Raw genomic sequence first — 18225 nt, 5'->3', positions numbered from 1 at the left:
AACAAGGTACAGAGTTGGGAAATGACTTACACATATAGCAAACTAGTGTTTCATCCAACCTTCCTACCCCCATGAGGACCCTGATAAATGAATAGCTTAAATATTTGAATCCTCTTAATATAATGGAGAAAACTGAAGCTATGAGAGAACATTACTTGCGCAGGGTCACGTAACTAGTGGTGGAAGTCAAACTCAGGTATTTGGGCTATTGGTCCTATGGTTTCTCACTCTAGTATGCTCATTTTTTTCCCAATGAACTGCCAGGATTGTGGTTATGTGAATCATGCTGATATATTTTCAGTGAAAACTTTGCAAATCACCACTCCTACTATAGTCAGTCAAAACCCACTATTCCTCCAGGTAGTCAGTCAAAAAGCATTATGAGTCGATTACTATGTGCCAAACACTGTGCTAAATGAAGGTAAAAATACAGCAAGCATTTAAAGAAAGGCATTTAAAAACAAAAGTACCCAAAATACATTGAGTTGAATTGGCTACATTTAGTTCATGAGCTTCAGTGCCCTTCCTACCCCATTCAAGTTCTGTGGGTTAATAATACTAGCAGAGACCAAATTAACCATTTCCTCCTCTTGCACCCTTATCTTTCTTCCCTTATGAGATATAATAGGAATGAGATATCTCAGGGTCAGTAGATAATGCCTCCATTTCCCTCTTATTCCCCACTATATTTTTTTGTCAAAGACAACTCTTAGATACTATGATAAGGTAACATGTTGGAAAATCATACAGAATTTGAGAAGGGCTTGTATGCCCTCTGTCTGAATCACATTGATTGAAAGGGCCTCAGAGCTGCCCAGAAAATAAATGGACACTCATAAAACCTGAGCTGCTCTGTTGGCCGGCAGTGCCTCCTGGACAGAACACTTTAATTGTCTCCCTTTCTAAGTTTGCCAGGCAGAAAGGCAGGGAGCTGGAAGCCATGTATGCCCTGTGGAAGGGATATTGCCTCTGTCCCTGACAAGAAGAGAAGGAAATAAGAAATGAAAAAAAGCATATATGAAAGATCAGAATCACAGTGAGCTTGAAAATGTTCAGAACTTTGCCTTGGTTGTCAATAAGATTATAATGACTGAAATTTTCTATGCCTTGGCTGGAAACTGGGGGGGAGGGATTAATCAGAAGGTTGTTGTATAATTCCACCCATCCATCCATCTATCCATTCATCCAACCATCAATCCATGTATCCACCCATCTATCATTGTCTTTCACTTCCTTCCCTTTTTTCTCCTCTCCTTTCCCTTTCTCCCTATCTTTCATATAATAACAGAAGTTGTAAATATTTCCATCTCCTCCCAACACCTGAGGGCACAATGTCCCCTGTAACACTTCGATTCCCTAGGGAGAGTAGGCTTAGACAACTCCGTTTCTACATAACATTCACCCTACCAAGTTTACTTCCAAATGCAGCATTGCCAATGGATGGATGATTCACATCTCTGCTACTGATGGACTGGACTTGGCAGATGGCTTATATGGTCCTCACCATCTCATACCATCTTTCTTCCTATCATCTCTAAAGATCTTTTTTCCCCCCATTTTTTGGGGGTGGAGCAATGAGGGTTAAGTGACTTGCCCAGAGTCACACAGCTAGTAAGTGTCAAGTATCTGAGGCTGGATTTGAACTCAGGTCCTCCTGAATCCACCTAGTTGTCCTCTCTAATTTTTTTTTTTTTTTAGTGAGGCAATTGGGGTTAAGTGACTTGCCTAGGGTCACACAGCTAGTAAGTGTCAGGTGTCTGAGGCCGGATTTGAACTCAGGTACTCCTGAATCTAGGGCCAGTGCTCTATCCACAGTGCCACCTAGCTGCCCCCCTCTCTAATTTTTAAAATACAAATTTAGTGCCTAATAAACAAGCAAGTATTTGTTAAATATCTAGGAGGTGTCAGACACTAATTTAGGCATGGGGGATACAATGAAAAAGTGAAAGACCCCCTTCTTCCTACCCCACCCTGACCAAGCATCTTATTTTTTTATTTTATTTTAATTGGGGGGGCAGGGCAATGAGGGTTAAGTGACTTGCCCAAGGTCACACAGCTAGTTAAGTGTCAAGTGTCTGAGGCCAGATTTGAATTCAAGTCCTCCTGAATCCAGGGCCAGTGCTTTATCCACTGCACCACCTACCTGCCCCACCCCCCAGGCATCTTACATTGTAAAAGGGGAAACCATATATACATAGGTAGATATATACAAGATACACACAAGCTAGATGCAAGTCAGCCTTGGAGAAGAAGCCATTAGGAGCTGAAGGTCTGAAGAAGACTGCATGCAAAAAAGAGATGCTTGAGGTGAGAGTCACATACCATGGAAGTAGTAAAGGGACTTTATAGTTAAATGCTTGTGCATTGATCATTTTTTTTGAATACTAAATTTATAAAGCTGAATGGACCTTAGCGATTATCTAGTCTATATCTCATTTATATTTGAGGAAATTGAGGGTCATACAAGGGTAAAAGGATTTTATTAATAAACACTAGAAAGTGGCTGGTAGACTCTGTCTACTGAGCTGTCTATTACCTGCTTTTGAGTGTGGAACCTAGAAATATGTTGCATTAAAGTCTCATATCAACGATTATACTAATATGTAACTATAGGTATAACTAATTATACTTTTTTCTTCTTTAGGAGGGATCGCAAGAATGAGAGATCCCTGGGTCAAGGGATAATGACTCCATTTCCCTCTTGTTCCTCCTTTGTTACTTGTTGGACAGTCAATGGAAGGTAACTCTTAAGCACCTGTCATGTGCCAGAAACCATGTTACAAATATTTTTACAAATATTTACAAAGATTATCTCATTCAACACTTATAACAACCCTGGGAGGTAGGTGCTATTATTATCTCCATTTTATATTTTATGTCTGCTGAGGCAGACCGCAGTTAAGTGACCTGACCAGGATCCCACAGCTGGGAAGTGCTTGGAGAAAAGATTTGAATTCAGATCTTCCCGACTCCAGGCCTACCACTTTATCCACTGTATCATCTACCCGACTTGGAGACAGCCCTTGGCCTGAGCTTAGGAAAAATAAGGTTGGCCAGCTTGCCTGACTAGTTACATTGACTTTATGTTTTCCCAATGTTTCCTCTCATGACTCTGGGAGGTGAGGCAGAGAATAAAAATATCACTCACCTCGTTTTAGAGGAAATAAAACTGAGAATTGGAGTAATTATTTGTCTAAGGTCACAGTATACGGAATTGAGGCTTGAAACCAAGTCCGGTGCTCCTGCAACTACACCATGATGAACGTGCATTTGGTAGACACAGTGTTACAATGAAAAGGTCACAATTTTGGTATTTTCATGAGGTATGTAGCAAATTAGTATCTGTGTGTGTGTATATACATATATATATATACTTGTAAATATATATTTACATATATAATTATATACTCATAAACACACACACATACACACACACACACACACACACACACACACCCTTGAAAGAGGTTCCCTCATTTGCTATATTATCATGTTTTCACAGAACCAATAAAGTTAGGCAGGATAGGCTTGGCAATATTAAATGAATGAACTCTACCTCAATGAAAGAACCCTTACCATCTACCAGCACCAACAGCACACTGAAATCTCTTTGAGAGCAGTACTGTGTGTCTTACTCTTTTTCTTTCTCTGTTTTCTGTACATAGTAGGTATTCAAAAATATTTCTGAAATTGAATGGTATTTTACCCAAGTGGTTTGCTTCTTTGAGTATTCTTGTCTGTTTCCTGGGTGATTGTATTGTATGAAATGCATTTCTCTGCTCTTCAGAGAAGGGGATGGTGTTTTCTTTGTCCTCTCTTCAGCTACTTTCAGCAAAAAGCCATGAAAATAGCAGGCTTAATTAATGAGAAAAAGGTCAAAACCAACAACTAGATCACCTCCTAATCATTTGAAGACAATGATAAGAATTTTTAACTCTATCTCTTTCCCTGAGGGGCAGGATGGTATTGTGGAAGGAGATATGGACTGGAACACATGAGTCCTAGACTATAATCCCTTCTCTGGGGCCTCAGTTTTCTAATCTGTAAAATGAGGGGACATTTTTTCAGGTCCCCTCAGGCTCTGATATCCAATGTTATTGGACTCCTTTGTTCTATGATATTCCACATTCTAAGGTGTTTCTAGCTCTAACAATTTTCTTTGTGGCCCTTCCTTTGTCTTAAAAAAGCATATGGTACGTAAAATGGCCTCACATATTTACAGTATATTGAAAGAAGATAGCAAATATTTATTGCAAAGCTACTCTTCTGCCCAGAGGTGGGTAGGATACAGAGGGGAAAACAATGACAACAACTAACTGGATCTGGACTGAGAGGACCTGAGTTCAAATCTTGTTTTCTGCCATTTACTACTTGTGTCATTTGGGGCAATAATTAATAATAATAATAATAACAACAATAATATTGAATTATAGGGCGTTGTAAGATTTGTAAATGGTTTTATACTTGTTATATTACTTGATAGCTTGACAAATCACTTAACCTCCTGGGCCTCATTGTCCTCATCTATGAAATTAGGGTATTAGACTCGATTTTATTTAAGGTCTCTTCCAGCTATGTCTATGATCATATTATCCTTTCCTTCAAGGAATTTGTAACTTATCTGGGGAGGTAACAGTGACATGAGTTAAATAATAAGTGCATGATAACATAAAGCAAATGTGTGCCCAAGGTAATTATCCATATGGGAGTTTAGAGTAAAGGGGGAGGTTTGTAAAGACTTAACCAATCAACAACCCTTTATTAAGCATCTTCTATGTTCCTAGTATTGATTTCCTATTTTTGTCAAAGGCACCACCATCGTTCCAGTCATCCAGGTTCACAACCTAGATGTCATACTTGATTCTTCACTTTCACCCCATAAATCCTTGTTGCCAAACCCTGTTGATTCTACCTCTCATATCCATACCCCCTTTTTTCCTCTAACATTGTTCCCATCCTGTTGCAGGCTCTGGTCTATTGTAGTTGCCGCCTGGTGAGTCTTTCTGACTTAAGTCCTCACTCTTGTCCATTCTGTTAAACTGATCTTTCTAAAGTTTAGGTCTGTCTAATAAGGAACTGTTTTACATAATTGCACATGTATAACCTATATCTGATGGAATGACACCTCTGGGAGGGGGAGAGGAAGGAGAGAAGGAGGGATAGAATTTGGAACTCAAAACTTTAAATTACAATGTTTATTAAAAAAGTAAAATGCAGGGGCAGCTAGGTAGCACAGTGGATAGAACACCAGCTTCCAGGATCAAATATAAAGTTCTCTGTTTGTTTTAAAAGCCCTTTATAAGCTGGCCCCTTCCTACTTTTCTTATCTCTTACTTACCTCCATGTACTTTGCCATCCAGTGACACTGGTCTCCTTGCTGTGCCTCACACAAGACACTCCATTTCCAGACTCCATGTATTTCCACTGGTTGTCTCTCATGCCTGGAATGCTTTCCCTCCTTACCTATGTGATTTAATTTCCTTCACGTCCCAACTAAAACCCTACTTTCTACAGGACACCTTTCCCCAATTCTCTTAATGTTAATGCCTTCTCTCTGTGATTATCTCCGATGTACCCTATATATATTTTTGTTTATAGTTGTTTGCATATTGTCTCCCCTATTAGACTGTGAAGTTCTTCTTTTTTTGAGTCAACCTGTGTTAAGTGCCTTGCCTTAGGTTGAACAGCTAAGAAGTGTCTGGAGACTGGATTTGAACTCAGGTCCTCTTTACTCTAGGGCAGGTGTTCTATCCACTCTGCCACCTAGCTACCCCTGTGAACTTCTTTAGAGTAGAGAATTTTTTGTTTATTTTTTCTTCTTTGTATCCCAAGCAGTTGGCGTAGTGCCTAGAACATAGTAGTTGCCTAAAAATTCTTGACAACTGATTGTTACAGTTTATAAATGATGAGTTCCATGAGGAAAGGGACTATGTATCTCTTCTAAATATTATGCCATACCTCTAAAGCACTGGGTTTTTCCTACACATGAGTATTTCCCTTTAAGCTAGAGGGGTCACCAGAACTCAAGTATAAACCCATAATTTTATAAAGGAGAAAATGGAAGTTCAATGAGAAGGGACTTGTCCAGGGTGCTTAATGAAAATTTAATCGAAATGTCAAAGATACCTAGTAGAAATGAGAAGTCAGGAGAGACATTGTACCATAAAGACTCAAAAACATATAGCTAAGAAGCTGCCTGTCTAAAACTTTCATCAGAAATCCATAAAAATAATAGATATATAGATGCCATTTTGAAAAATTATACATTTGTTAATTAAGGGACATAAAGGAGATTTAGGGGAAGTCATTTTTGCCCCTAGCAGACCTGGAGAGTATCCTCCAATGTTTCTTATCTGGGGAATGAAGTTTGGGTTAATTAAAAATTATGTTTATCCCATTTGCCTGCCATTTCCTAAGAATATCTGAAGGTTTGTGTCTTCATCTTCTGCAGGCTTGATTTGAGGGAGGAAAAGATTCAGGCGAGATTCAGCATTGATAAATGTATTCTGCTGCAGAGAGATGCAGAGTCAGCTTGAGATTTGTATTTTTATCACTAATTACCATTAAGTACTTTCCAATTGCCCTCCTGATTCTCAGAACCACCTCTGAAGTCATATCTTTTCAAAATCCAGCTTGAGGTTTTGAAAATCTTCTCATTTCTCTCTCAGACTCCATAAGCTTCCTACTTTCTACCCATATAAATTTTTTGGGGGGAAGTATATTTAACTTCTTTTCTTTGGTGGATTTAGGAAAGATCTGCTTTATTAAAGTCAGAGCCAACTTAAAAATGTACAATGTTAGAGCTTGCAAAGGATCTTGGAAGACCAAACATCAGCATTGAAGGGGAACATAGTGGTGATCTGAGACCCTTTATTTTATAGGTAAGAAAGCTGGGCTCAGACAGAAAAAGAGACTTGCAGAAGATCCCATGGCAAACCAGTGGCTATTTTATGGAATCAGTTTGCCAGTTTATTAATCTGAAGATTTGGAGGTAATAAAGTGCTTTGTTTATTAGTTCATTCATTCCAATAGCAAATACATTACTGTCAGAATTGTAATTAGTGATTTGGGCACCCATTATTCTCTATTGAGAGTACACTCATCTTTCCAGTTATCCAGGCTTGAAACTTTAGAGTGATCTTTGAGTATTCCCACTCTGTATCCCCCCCCCATCTCTCATCAATTGCAAATTCAGATGGATTCTCTCTCCATAACATCTCTCATATCCATTCCTTCTCTTCTCTTAATGCCCAATAGCCCTGTTTAGGTTTTCATCATCTTTTACTTTTAATATTTAAGTTGTCTCCTAATTAGTCTCTTGTATTATAACATCTAGTTTAGTAGGTTTATTCAGAGGTGTTGAATTTGTGGCCCACCATGCAACCTGAACAGAATTAAAACCTGATTGGGAAATACTTAACAAAATAAGTAAAACAACAATATAGCATAGGTAATGATAATTTGTGGTTTTCTAAATTAATATGCAGGGGTAGCTAGGTGGAGCAGTGGATAGAGCACCTGCTTTGGATTCAGGAGGACCTGAGTTCAAATCCAGCCTCAGACACTTAACACTTACTAGCTGTGTGACTCTGGGCAAGTCACTTAACCTCAATTGTCTCACCAAAATAAATAATAATAATAATAATATGCAGTCACCTAAACTCAACCTCAGTTTCCCCATCTATAAAATGGGAAGGATCAAATGAGATATCACACGTAAAGATCTTTGTAACTCAAAGTACCATCCAAAGGCTAACTACTATTATTAAGATAATTATTCATTACAAAGGAATGCAGAGCTTAAAGCATTCCATTGGGCATGAGAAATTATTCCTGAGACTATCACATTTGCTCATCTCTCCTATGTTTTGATGAATCCTAGCTCCCCTGAAGATCTGCCCTTGTACAGAAGAAAAAATATAAACATCAACCTGAGATCTACTTACAGCTGTATGAAGCAAGAGAAAAAAACACACAGATACTTCTTCCTAGCAGGGTTCTCTCACTTGGGAGCCAGGCTTTCAACACTTCAAAGGCAGACCTCTGCCACAGCTGAGACTGAGTCTCTAGTCATAGAGGGGCCTGTTTCAGCAGATGCTTGAAGTTCAGGGGCACCCAAGACTGAAAGTCTGTAAGGATATTTTTCTTTTTCATGTTAAATTAAAATGAATCAAAACCAATAGTTTATGCCTCGGGAAGTCCCCAGCTATGGGGAGATGAGTGTTCCTGCCCAAGACTGTCCTGGGCATCTTATTTATTTATGGGCAGAAGAAAGCCCATTTCATGGCCTCTCGAGCATACCACAGAGGAGATGGAAATTATTTCTTTACCCTGGGTCATCACCGGAAGTCTCGTTGCATGGGAAGAAGTTGGTTGTCATAAAATTTAAAACTGGAACAGAACTTAGAGATCAGCCAGTCAGTCTAACACTCTTTGTTCTACAGAGAAGGACTGGGGCCCAGAAGGATGTGGTAAGAAAACAGCAGAGTCTGAGTTCAACCCCTTGTGCTTTTGCCCCTAGGTGGGCATTGGAATAGGTAATTCCTTTTTACCAATGCAGGCTACCATCTCTCCTACAACTTTTAATCTTAGAAAATTGTCTAGTGTACTTAGAGGTGAAGAAACTGGCCCAGGTCACACCATAGGTGTCAGAGATGACTTGAACCCAGGTCTTCCTATTTTCAAAATCAGCTCTCTATGCACGACAACACTGTCCTATCCTTTCTGATGTTATGGTATGTCATAGCTTATCAATTTAAGGCAACCACCCAGCATACCCTCTCCATTCCCTTTAATCCTCTTCTTGATTTTTCTGCACATGTTATTTCTGTCTAGAAAATACTCAGTATCAAATGTTTGACATCACAAGCAAAAAAAGGAGAGGGGAGAGATGGTAGAACTCACCTTCAAGAAGTGACAGGGGGCTGGGGCAGAAGAGGAAGAGACAATTAGGACTATCTGTGAATTTAAATACTCACATCTAATGTGCTATAAATCTTAGAAGGCATTTTCTTCATAATAGAAATGAAGTATGTAGTACAAATATTGTTATTCCCATTTAATAGATGAAGAAACTGGGACCATTATTTCAGGAGAAGCACCAGGCATATTTCACTTCACTCATGACTCAAGACATACACATGCAAACATATCTATATTTGTTTATCAAAATTACCAAGTCACCCAACTAGTAAATGGGACAGCCAAGATTTGGACCTCACCACCAAGAAATGCCAACACAAGCTTCTGTTCTTCAGTTGTTTTGGTTGTGTCCAGCACTTTTGGACCCTATTTTGGGATTTACTTGGAAAGGATGCTGGAGTGGTTTCCCACTTCATTCTGAAGTTCATTTTACAGATGATCAACCAAGGCAGAGTTAAATGACTTGCCGAGGGTCACATAGCTGATAACTGTCCTAGGCCAAATTTGAACTCATGAAAATGAGTCTTCCTGATTCCAACCCCAGTGCTCTATCCACTGGGCCACTTAGCTGCCCATAACACAGGCTTCCTTAATAAAAACAAAGCCAAGAGAGTGATAGTCCAATTCTATCCTTCCTTGTCCAGACCAGATATGGAATACTATATTCAGTTTTGAGGACCATCATTGAGGAGGAACATTGAAAATTGGAATATGTACAAGGAAAGGTGGCCAGGATAGTGAAAGCTCTAGAAATATCATGTTGAATGAATTGAAGGTACTTAACCTAGAGAAGCATAATTTAGCCTAGGTAAAGTATGATTGCTGCCTTCAAATATGGGAAGGTTCTTCAAGTGGAAAAAGAAGTAGATTGGTTTTGTTTTGCTTCTGAGGGAAGAACTAAGAGTGAACTGGAAGTTCCAGAGAGGCAGATTTCTTAATAAAGAAAAATTCTAATAATTGTTGTTCAAAAGTACAATAGGCTGTTTTTTGATGTATTGAGCCCCCTCCCCTCCCATCATTGGAACTGTTCATATAGACTACCCCTAGTTGGGGATATTGCAAGTAGGATAAATGCATTAGGTAGAAGTTTGGATCAGATGACCTCTCAGATACATCTCTTGCAAGTTTGAGCTGTGTGTATGTGTATGTATGTATATAAGTATATATGTATATAGATATACTTATATATATATATACATATAACTATGTGTGTATCCATAGTTGTATGTTCCCTTCCAACTGCTTTATCTTTCCATCTGCCAGTCACAACCTATCCATTCTTTAAGGCCAAGCTCAAATATTATCTCTTCCATAAAGCTTTCTCTGACTCTCCTAGTCGTTTTCTTCATTTATCTTACTCTCCTCTGAGCTCTTATTCCAATGAGAATATTCTCAGCTGTGGTTTCCTGAATGAATTACCTGAGCCAAAATGGAAACTCCTTGCTATTTAGGATGCTTTCATATTCTCTCATATTCCACTTGCTATATCCCCTTCTCTCCCTCTTATAGAACCACAGGATTGGAAGTCATTTAACTTCAGACTGCAACATGAATCCAATAATGTCTAATGAGTCTACAACTTTAGTGTCTGCTTAAATATTTTCTCTTTTTCAAAGAAACCCATTCTACTACTGGGCAATTCTCATTGTTAGAAAATTCCTTCTAGGGGAAGCTAGGTGGTGCAGTGGATAAAGCACTGGCCCTGGATCCAGGAGGACCAGAGTTCAAATTCGGCCTCAGACACTTGACACTAGCTGTGTGACCCTGGGCAAGTCACTTAACCCCCATTGCCCTGACCAAAAAAAAAAAGAAAATTCTTTCTAACATTGAGCTGAAACCTGGCTCACTGTTACTTCTGTCCACTAGTCCCTTCTATCCCCTTCTGACCCTAGGTCTTTCTATAACTACATACTGAATCTGATAGCTAGCACATACATATATAAGCATATGTGTATATATATATATATATATATATATATATGTGTGTGTGTGTGTGTGTGTGTGTGTGTGTGTGTATGCACATACTATAAAACTATATCTAATCTCTAACAACTCCCTATCCACCCATCCATCCTTCCAATTGTCTGTCCGTCCATCCATCCATCCATCCATCCATCCATCCATCCATCCATCCATCTGTCTATCCATGGAACTAAGTGTCAAGATAGTCCAGACTATGGTACCATTTGTGATGTTGGGCAAATCACCGGATCTCTCTGAGTTTCCTTTTCTTTCTTCTTTCCCTAAGGAGGGGGTTGGATTAGCTGATTGTAAGAATCCATGACTTGATAATTCCTCTTCCACATGACAAGTCTTTAGAAATTTAAAAACAGTGATCATGTGACCTCAAATTCTTTTTTTTCCTCCCAGTGCTAAATATCTCCAATTCCTTCACCTCTAAGCCTAGTTCATTGATTGCATTGCAATCATTCTGCCAGACTGCTCTTCCCTGTTAGTCCCTGCATTGTTGGCTGGCCCTGACTATCTCTCTTTCTTTCACCATGCCTCAGGCAGTCCAGCTGTAAAAACTTCAGTCATGCTTGGCTAACTTCAAAGTCATAATATTATTTAATCTTTTGATTTCCTAACCTTCTTACCTCAGGGGGGGAAATAGTTATAATAACACTGGCTGTTAATATCAGTGTCCCTTCTGGCCCCATCAACTCAAGCTCAAGGTGAGGATGGTGGGTAATTCCCCCCGCCCCATTCCCTACCTTTACTATCTCACTATCTCTCTATTTCTGCTTGGTATCCTAAGAGAATCAATTAAAGAAAATGGGATTATTTGGCCTGGAGAAGAGAAGACTTGGGGGTGGGAGATGATTAGAGATAGATACTGTTTCAGTATTTCAAGGGCTATTATATATGAGAACTTGCATTTGTTTTACTGAGCCTTAAAGGACAGAAGTGAGAACAAAGGAAAGAAGTTACAAAGATACAGTTTTTTGGAAGGGGACCCCCCCCCCCCTTAACAATTAGAGCTATATGAAGTGGAAAGGACACTTGGGAATTTAGTGATTTCCCCATCACCAGAGGTATGGAGGGCTTCATCACCAGCTGTCAGAGATGCTGGAGAAGTGATTTCTTTTCAGGGATGGGTGGCAATAGGTTGTCTCTGAGGGCCCTTCCAACACTCCAACTCTGAGATTTTGTGATTCTCTGAAGAAGGTAGAAATGCATTTACCTCCTTGACAAGGTTGAGAGGCCGCTGACTTAATAATCAAGCACTCCGGGATCCCAGGGCAAGAGTGGAGCAGAGCTATGGGTTTTTATGCTTAAGATTTTCATCCTGTGTCATTTTGGACTCATTCCTTGTCTTGCTCAGTGCCCCCTGATACTGAACTGAGTAGCATGTAGACTTCAAAGGCAGGTCTATGCTTGAATCCTCACCTCTGGTGAGGGAGGGAAGGGACCCTATTGAATCTTTTCTGTACAGGAAGGAATCTTTCCAAAGAACCCTAAGAAACCCACTTTCTGCATATTGCCTCATCGACTCTGGCTTGTGAGGTTGGTGATGGTGAATATGCAAAAGCCTCCCTGAAATTCTTGTAGACAGCCATAGAATCTCAATCAGAAGGGATTCCAGCAAAGTCTTGTCCAGGCTGTACCAGAAATGGAATCACTCCCTATATCAGCCTTACACTGTGTTTGTTTATCCTGTCTGGGGGGGTGGGGGTGGGGGTGGGAGTGGGGAAGGCTTCCAGTGATGGGAACCCACCATCACCTGAGGCAACTACTTTCACTTTTCATGAGCTTTAATGATGAGGAAGTGTTTCCTTATAGAAAGCCAAAATCTGTTTCTTTGCCTCTTTTCCCCCATTGTTCCTAGCCCCATCCTCTGGGGCCAAACTGAAAAAATCTCATCTCCCAGATCTACTGAGAAATTAATTTGTCCATGGGAGGTCACAGAATCAACTCCTGGGAATAAATTTGTGGTACATCATTCCCCAGCTAAATTCCATATACCATAACATACAACTTCCAAGTGGAATGTTTGTTTATGATGCATGTGACTTGTTGCTCAAAAGTTATCTGGCCCATTCACCACACTGTGTACCTCATAGTTTGTTATGAGACAGGCATTTCTGAAAACTGCAAAATATATAAATAGAAATTATTGTTATTACCTATATTTTGTGTGTAGGTACCTACAGTGGGTGTCTCTACCACGCCTTAGCTGCCTTCTGACCCTAGAAGATACTCTCATCCCTGTGGCCTTTTCACTCTGAAACACCCCTTCATCCCTGGGGTCCCACCCTCCCATTGATGAGTTCCTCCAGGAAAATTCACTGTGAGGAAGTGCTAAGATCGACTATGTCACTCCCTCATTATTCTCCTGGTTCTGCTCCTGGTTCTCCACTACATTGTCCCCCACCCCCTGCCTTTTACTTCCCTTTTATGTGTTGTTTTCTACCATTAGACTGGGATTGACTGGATAGCAAGGGCTGCCTTTCTTTTTGCTAAGATTTGTATTTATAGTGCTTAGCAAAGTACATAGCAAGTGCTTAATAAATGCTTTTTGAAGAGTATGTAGCTCAAAATAGTTCATGGTGGTATTCCCACTGAAATCATAGGTTTCAAACCCCTTTTGGGTCAGTTAGCCTTGTCTTAACAGAGCAAACTATAGACAGAATATAACATTGGCTATTATTCTTGTAGGGAATACCAATGTAAAAAAGAAATAATCTGATATAGGAAGACTAGGATTTAGAGTCTTGAAGACATGTGGTTGTATCCCAGTTCAGTGACTTATTATTGCTTTTAAGATTGGATTGCTATGGTGGGAAGCTTTGTCTCTGGCTGAGAGTCAATAAACAGTTAGCATTTAACGTTGTCACTTTCACTCTGCTAGCCTCAGTTTCCTCACCTGTAAAATGATGATAACAATACTTGTATTCCCCGCTTCAAAGAGTTGTAGTGAGGGAAATGCTATGGAGATGTGAACTCCCTCCTTCCCTCCCTCCCTGTCTTCCCTCTGGCAGATCTTGATGTAAGTAAATAGCAAGCCATAGAACCAGGACTCGGTCCACCAAGTCTGTACAGCCACACCGTGAATGACTTTGGCCCCCTTCCTCAGTGTTACAGCAGATAGGCCTTCCTGGGAAACTCTGCTCCTGGAAAATGGGGTATTTTATTGCCAGTGAATCAAAACTTCCAGTCACAGGAGCCTCAAGACCAGAGATGTAAAAGACAACTGGGCTGCACAATCCATGGTCCTCCTCAGCCATAGATTTTCATTCCCTGCTGATTTATTGCAGTTGGGCAGCCCATGGTATTTTAACTATGCCTTCAGGGTAGGCTGCTGGACCGACCTCTGATTGTTCCCTTTTTAAAATGTAAAACTCTGAAGGTGTTTATGAGCAAATAAACCTCCTGGAAACTCATGAGGTGCTTAACAATGCTGCATCCAGGAAGTTTCCTCTCCCCAAATGTAAATATCCACATTAAATGCAACAACTTCCTGAAAAAGCAAGTCTCCAGAAAGCCCAAGTTTTATTCAAAGGCCTATTTATTAGCCTTTGTTTTATTTCCAATGACATAGATTTAGAGACCTCAGTTAACATTCTCCTTAGTGTGGCCTGTAAGTGACCCGAGGTTATCAAAGGACACCCCTGTGGAGTGAAAGTTCTGGGAGGTACTACCAAGTTGAAAGGCCAATTTGATTGGCCTTTGGAGATCAAAGGTTAGTCTGGCAGCTGGGGATGTTTCTAGGGGCCACACTTTAGGATGGATGTGATTAAGCTAAAAAGTATTCCATGGAAGGTGGCTGGGACCACTAAGAGCCTTGAGATTGTGTCAAAAGTAGAATTATCTTAATAACTACACCTCTGTGTTAGTGTGGCAAAATTGCTGGGCTAGCCTTGACCTCAGAAGGCCCAACACAACAGTAATAATTACTAACATGTACATTGTACTTTAAAGATAGCAAAGTACTATATCCCACTTTACCCTCAAATCCTGGGAAGTAGATTCTATTATTATTCCTTGTACGAGTGAGAAATTGAGGCAGGAAGAGGTATGCCTTGTGTCACACGGCCATAAGTGACTGAGACAGGATTTGAACTCAAATTTTTCTGATTCCTTACTCAAAGTCTGATCCTTTATCTACTATATCACCTGGCAAGCATTGCTGATTGCCCCCCCCCCCCGCCCCGCCTTTTTTGGGACATACTTTAGTTATCAAGTCTCCACCACTCTAGGTCAGAAAACCCTCTCTGCTTTAGTAGAATAATTCACCACCTGCTGTCCAACCTTCTGATGATGCATCTTTGTATAGTGGGGTAGACTGCTTCTCATATCATAGACACAGAGTCTTTCAATTGGCCTGAAGGTTTTGGTTTGGAAGGCATCCCAGAGCTTATACTCTATTGATATAGCTTTCAAGAATTCAGAATCATCTGGGCTGTGGAGACATTGGAGGAGCACTTTAGCAAAGGTTCCAGAAGTTCTTCATATGAAAGGCATTATATAAATATAGATTATAGTGTCAAATTAGTGTTATTGTATTTATTACCTGGGAAGAGAGAGACTAGTCAGAGGAAAGAGCTAGGATGACCTGGTGGAAATTACAGGAAGTCAGATTTTGGTTCTATATAAGGCAGCATTTCCTAACATTTAGAACCGCTCAAAACTGGAAGGGACAGCCTAAGGAAGAAGTTACCTTTCACTGGGGATGTTCAAATATATAATATACCACTAATTGCTGGGGATGTTGCAGAGGGAAATCATGCCTCAGAGTGAAAAAAATGGGTTGACTATATTATCTCTCAGATTTCTTCTAACTATAAGCTTCTATGATTCTGTATCCTGAACATTTCCTGCTCAGTTTCTTCATTTTACATTAAAGGAAACAGAGGCCAACAGAAGTCAAATGACTCAGTTGTTGTTCAGTCATTTCAGTCATGTACAACTCTTTGTGACCCCATATAGGGATTTCTTGGCAAAGATACTGGAGTGGCTTGCCATTTCCTTCTCCAGCTCATTTTACAGATGAGAAAAATGAAGCACATAGGGTAAGTGACTTGCTCAGAGATACACAGCTAGTAAGTGTGAGTCTGATTTGAACTCAGTAAGATGAGTCTGCCTGATTCCAAGACTGGAGCTTTATCTACTGTGCCACCTAATTTCCCAATGACTCACTTAAAAAGTGGCAAAAATAATAAGGAAATAGGTAACCTTCAACCTAGGTCTTCTGACTACAAAGTCAGTATTGGTTGTTTGACACAATGAATCCTCCTGGAGTTCAATGATAAAAAGGAAGGTCCCTAATATACCCCAATATTTATAGCAAGACTTTTTTTTTTATAGGATCCAAGAATAAGAAACAATAGCAATATCCATTGATTGGGGAATGGCTAAGCAGATTCTGGTACATCAGTATAATGGAATACTACTGAGCTGTAAGAAGCAATGAATATGGGGATAGTGACTTGCCCAGGGTCACACAGCTAGTAAATGTCAAGTGTCTGAGGCCGGATTTGAACTCAGGTCCTCCTGAATCCAGGGCCGGTGCTTTAACCACTGTGCCATCTAGCTGTCCCCCATTTAACCTTTTTTGACTTCAGATTCCTCCTCTGTAAAATTGAGGGGGTTAGACTTGTTGGCCTTTCAGGTGATTTCTAGTCCTAATTTTATTATCCAATAATAGAAGTAAAATTTTATTTTTTTAAAAAGTTATGTCAAGTCCTCTCCTAACAAATCAATAACAACTGGCTTCTACTCAGTCTCTTATATTATTTTTAGAATTTTATTTACACTCAAAACTGTACAACAAAATTATAGCAGGTCCAGGAAGCCACATTGGAGTGAATGGAGATAGATTCTACCAATCTGGGATTTAGAAAAGTCACCCAAGGGCAGGCTATTATCTATCTTTTGAATATGTGGCACGGCCACATTTTCTTTTCCTTATATGAAGATTCAGGAAATTAAATTTTCCACTCATAAGGACTCCAAGAATTATCTTTCCAATTATTTATAATAAGCTTTAAGCAACAATAATGAAATTATCAGTCAATTTAATGTTACCCTTTGGATTAAATCCCCATAGAGATTCATATGTTATTGTAATACCTTCAGCAATAGTGATATTAAATCCAAAAACTTCTTGGTCTTGGCAGCTCTGAAAACTTTCTTGATCACCTGCACATATCTTTATATCCATGTAGATGCCATTTAGCCCTCACTATTTTAGTTAGTTATGAAGAGATAATAGGAACATATTTGCTGTCCCTTTTTCTTAATGATATATCATTAATCTGAATCCCACTGTTACATATCAGAAGGTCCTTTTCTCTAATAATAGTAATAGCTCACATTTCTATGGGACTTTTGGCTTATAAGGTGCTTTCCTCTCAGTCATCCCAAAGGGAAGTATTATGATGTCTATGTCACAGACGAGGACATAGTAGTCACAGAGAGGGAAAGCAACATGGGCAGATGCACAAGGGTCAGAGCCAGGACTCAGCTCAGATTTTCTTGCTCCATTCCACATGGATTATCAAGAGTTTTATATACCTAGTATCTCCTTTTGGTTTTAATTAATGCTATCTCTAGGAGCATTCAATGCTAGCCTGATTGCTCAATGTATTTTCTTTCATTTTTGGCAACCAGGGATTTGATGAATGACATAAACATCCAGCGCTGTGGACAAGATGTAAAAATGTCAGCTAGCAGGTTGGATAGCTCTGGGGATTTATAGTTGCTTGAATGATTAATGGAGCCATGTCACTGGTAGAAAGGTCTCTAATGGCTCAAGGCAGTCTCTGTCCTTGGTTCTGTCCTGTTCAACATTTTATCAATGACTTTGATCATAGTGTTAGAAGTGGAAGTTCATCAGGTTCAACCTTTCCCTTTTATTGATGAGGAAACAAAGGCACAAGGAGGTTAAGTTACTTATCACAGGTAAACCTAGGATTTGAACCTAAGTCCTCTCACTCCAATGTTGTGGTCTGTATGCTGTATTCTGCAGCCTCATAGACAGCATGCTTGTTAAATTTTTAGGTGGTCCAAAGTTTAAAGGGATAATTAATACCCCATAATGCAAAATGAGTCATGAACATGATTTTGAAAGACTAGACAAATGGGTCAAATTTAACCCGCCAAAATGAAACCGTGATAGATATAGTTTTGCATAAGTTAAAAAAAGTAAAATTTACAAGTATAGGATGGGAGTGTTCTGCCTTGTCAAAAGTTTATATGAAAAAGACCTAGTGTTCTTGGCTGAATATAAACTCACTATGATTTAGCATATTGATGTCATTGCCGAAATTTTTAAAGGAGATAATATGATTGTAGACTATC

General features: G+C 39.6%; 1 protein-coding gene across 1 annotated transcript in view; it reads right to left on the bottom strand.

Annotated features, from left to right (window-relative positions):
• Positions 1–18225, bottom strand: part of CLNK (cytokine dependent hematopoietic cell linker) — a 216025-nt gene that overhangs the window by 165962 nt on the left and 31838 nt on the right. The window lies entirely within an intron of this gene.

The sequence above is a fragment of the Dromiciops gliroides genome, chromosome 6 (assembly GCF_019393635.1).
Source record: "Dromiciops gliroides isolate mDroGli1 chromosome 6, mDroGli1.pri, whole genome shotgun sequence".
Lineage (NCBI taxonomy): Eukaryota > Metazoa > Chordata > Mammalia > Microbiotheria > Microbiotheriidae > Dromiciops > Dromiciops gliroides.
This window is presented reverse-complemented; position numbering and strand designations above follow the sequence as displayed.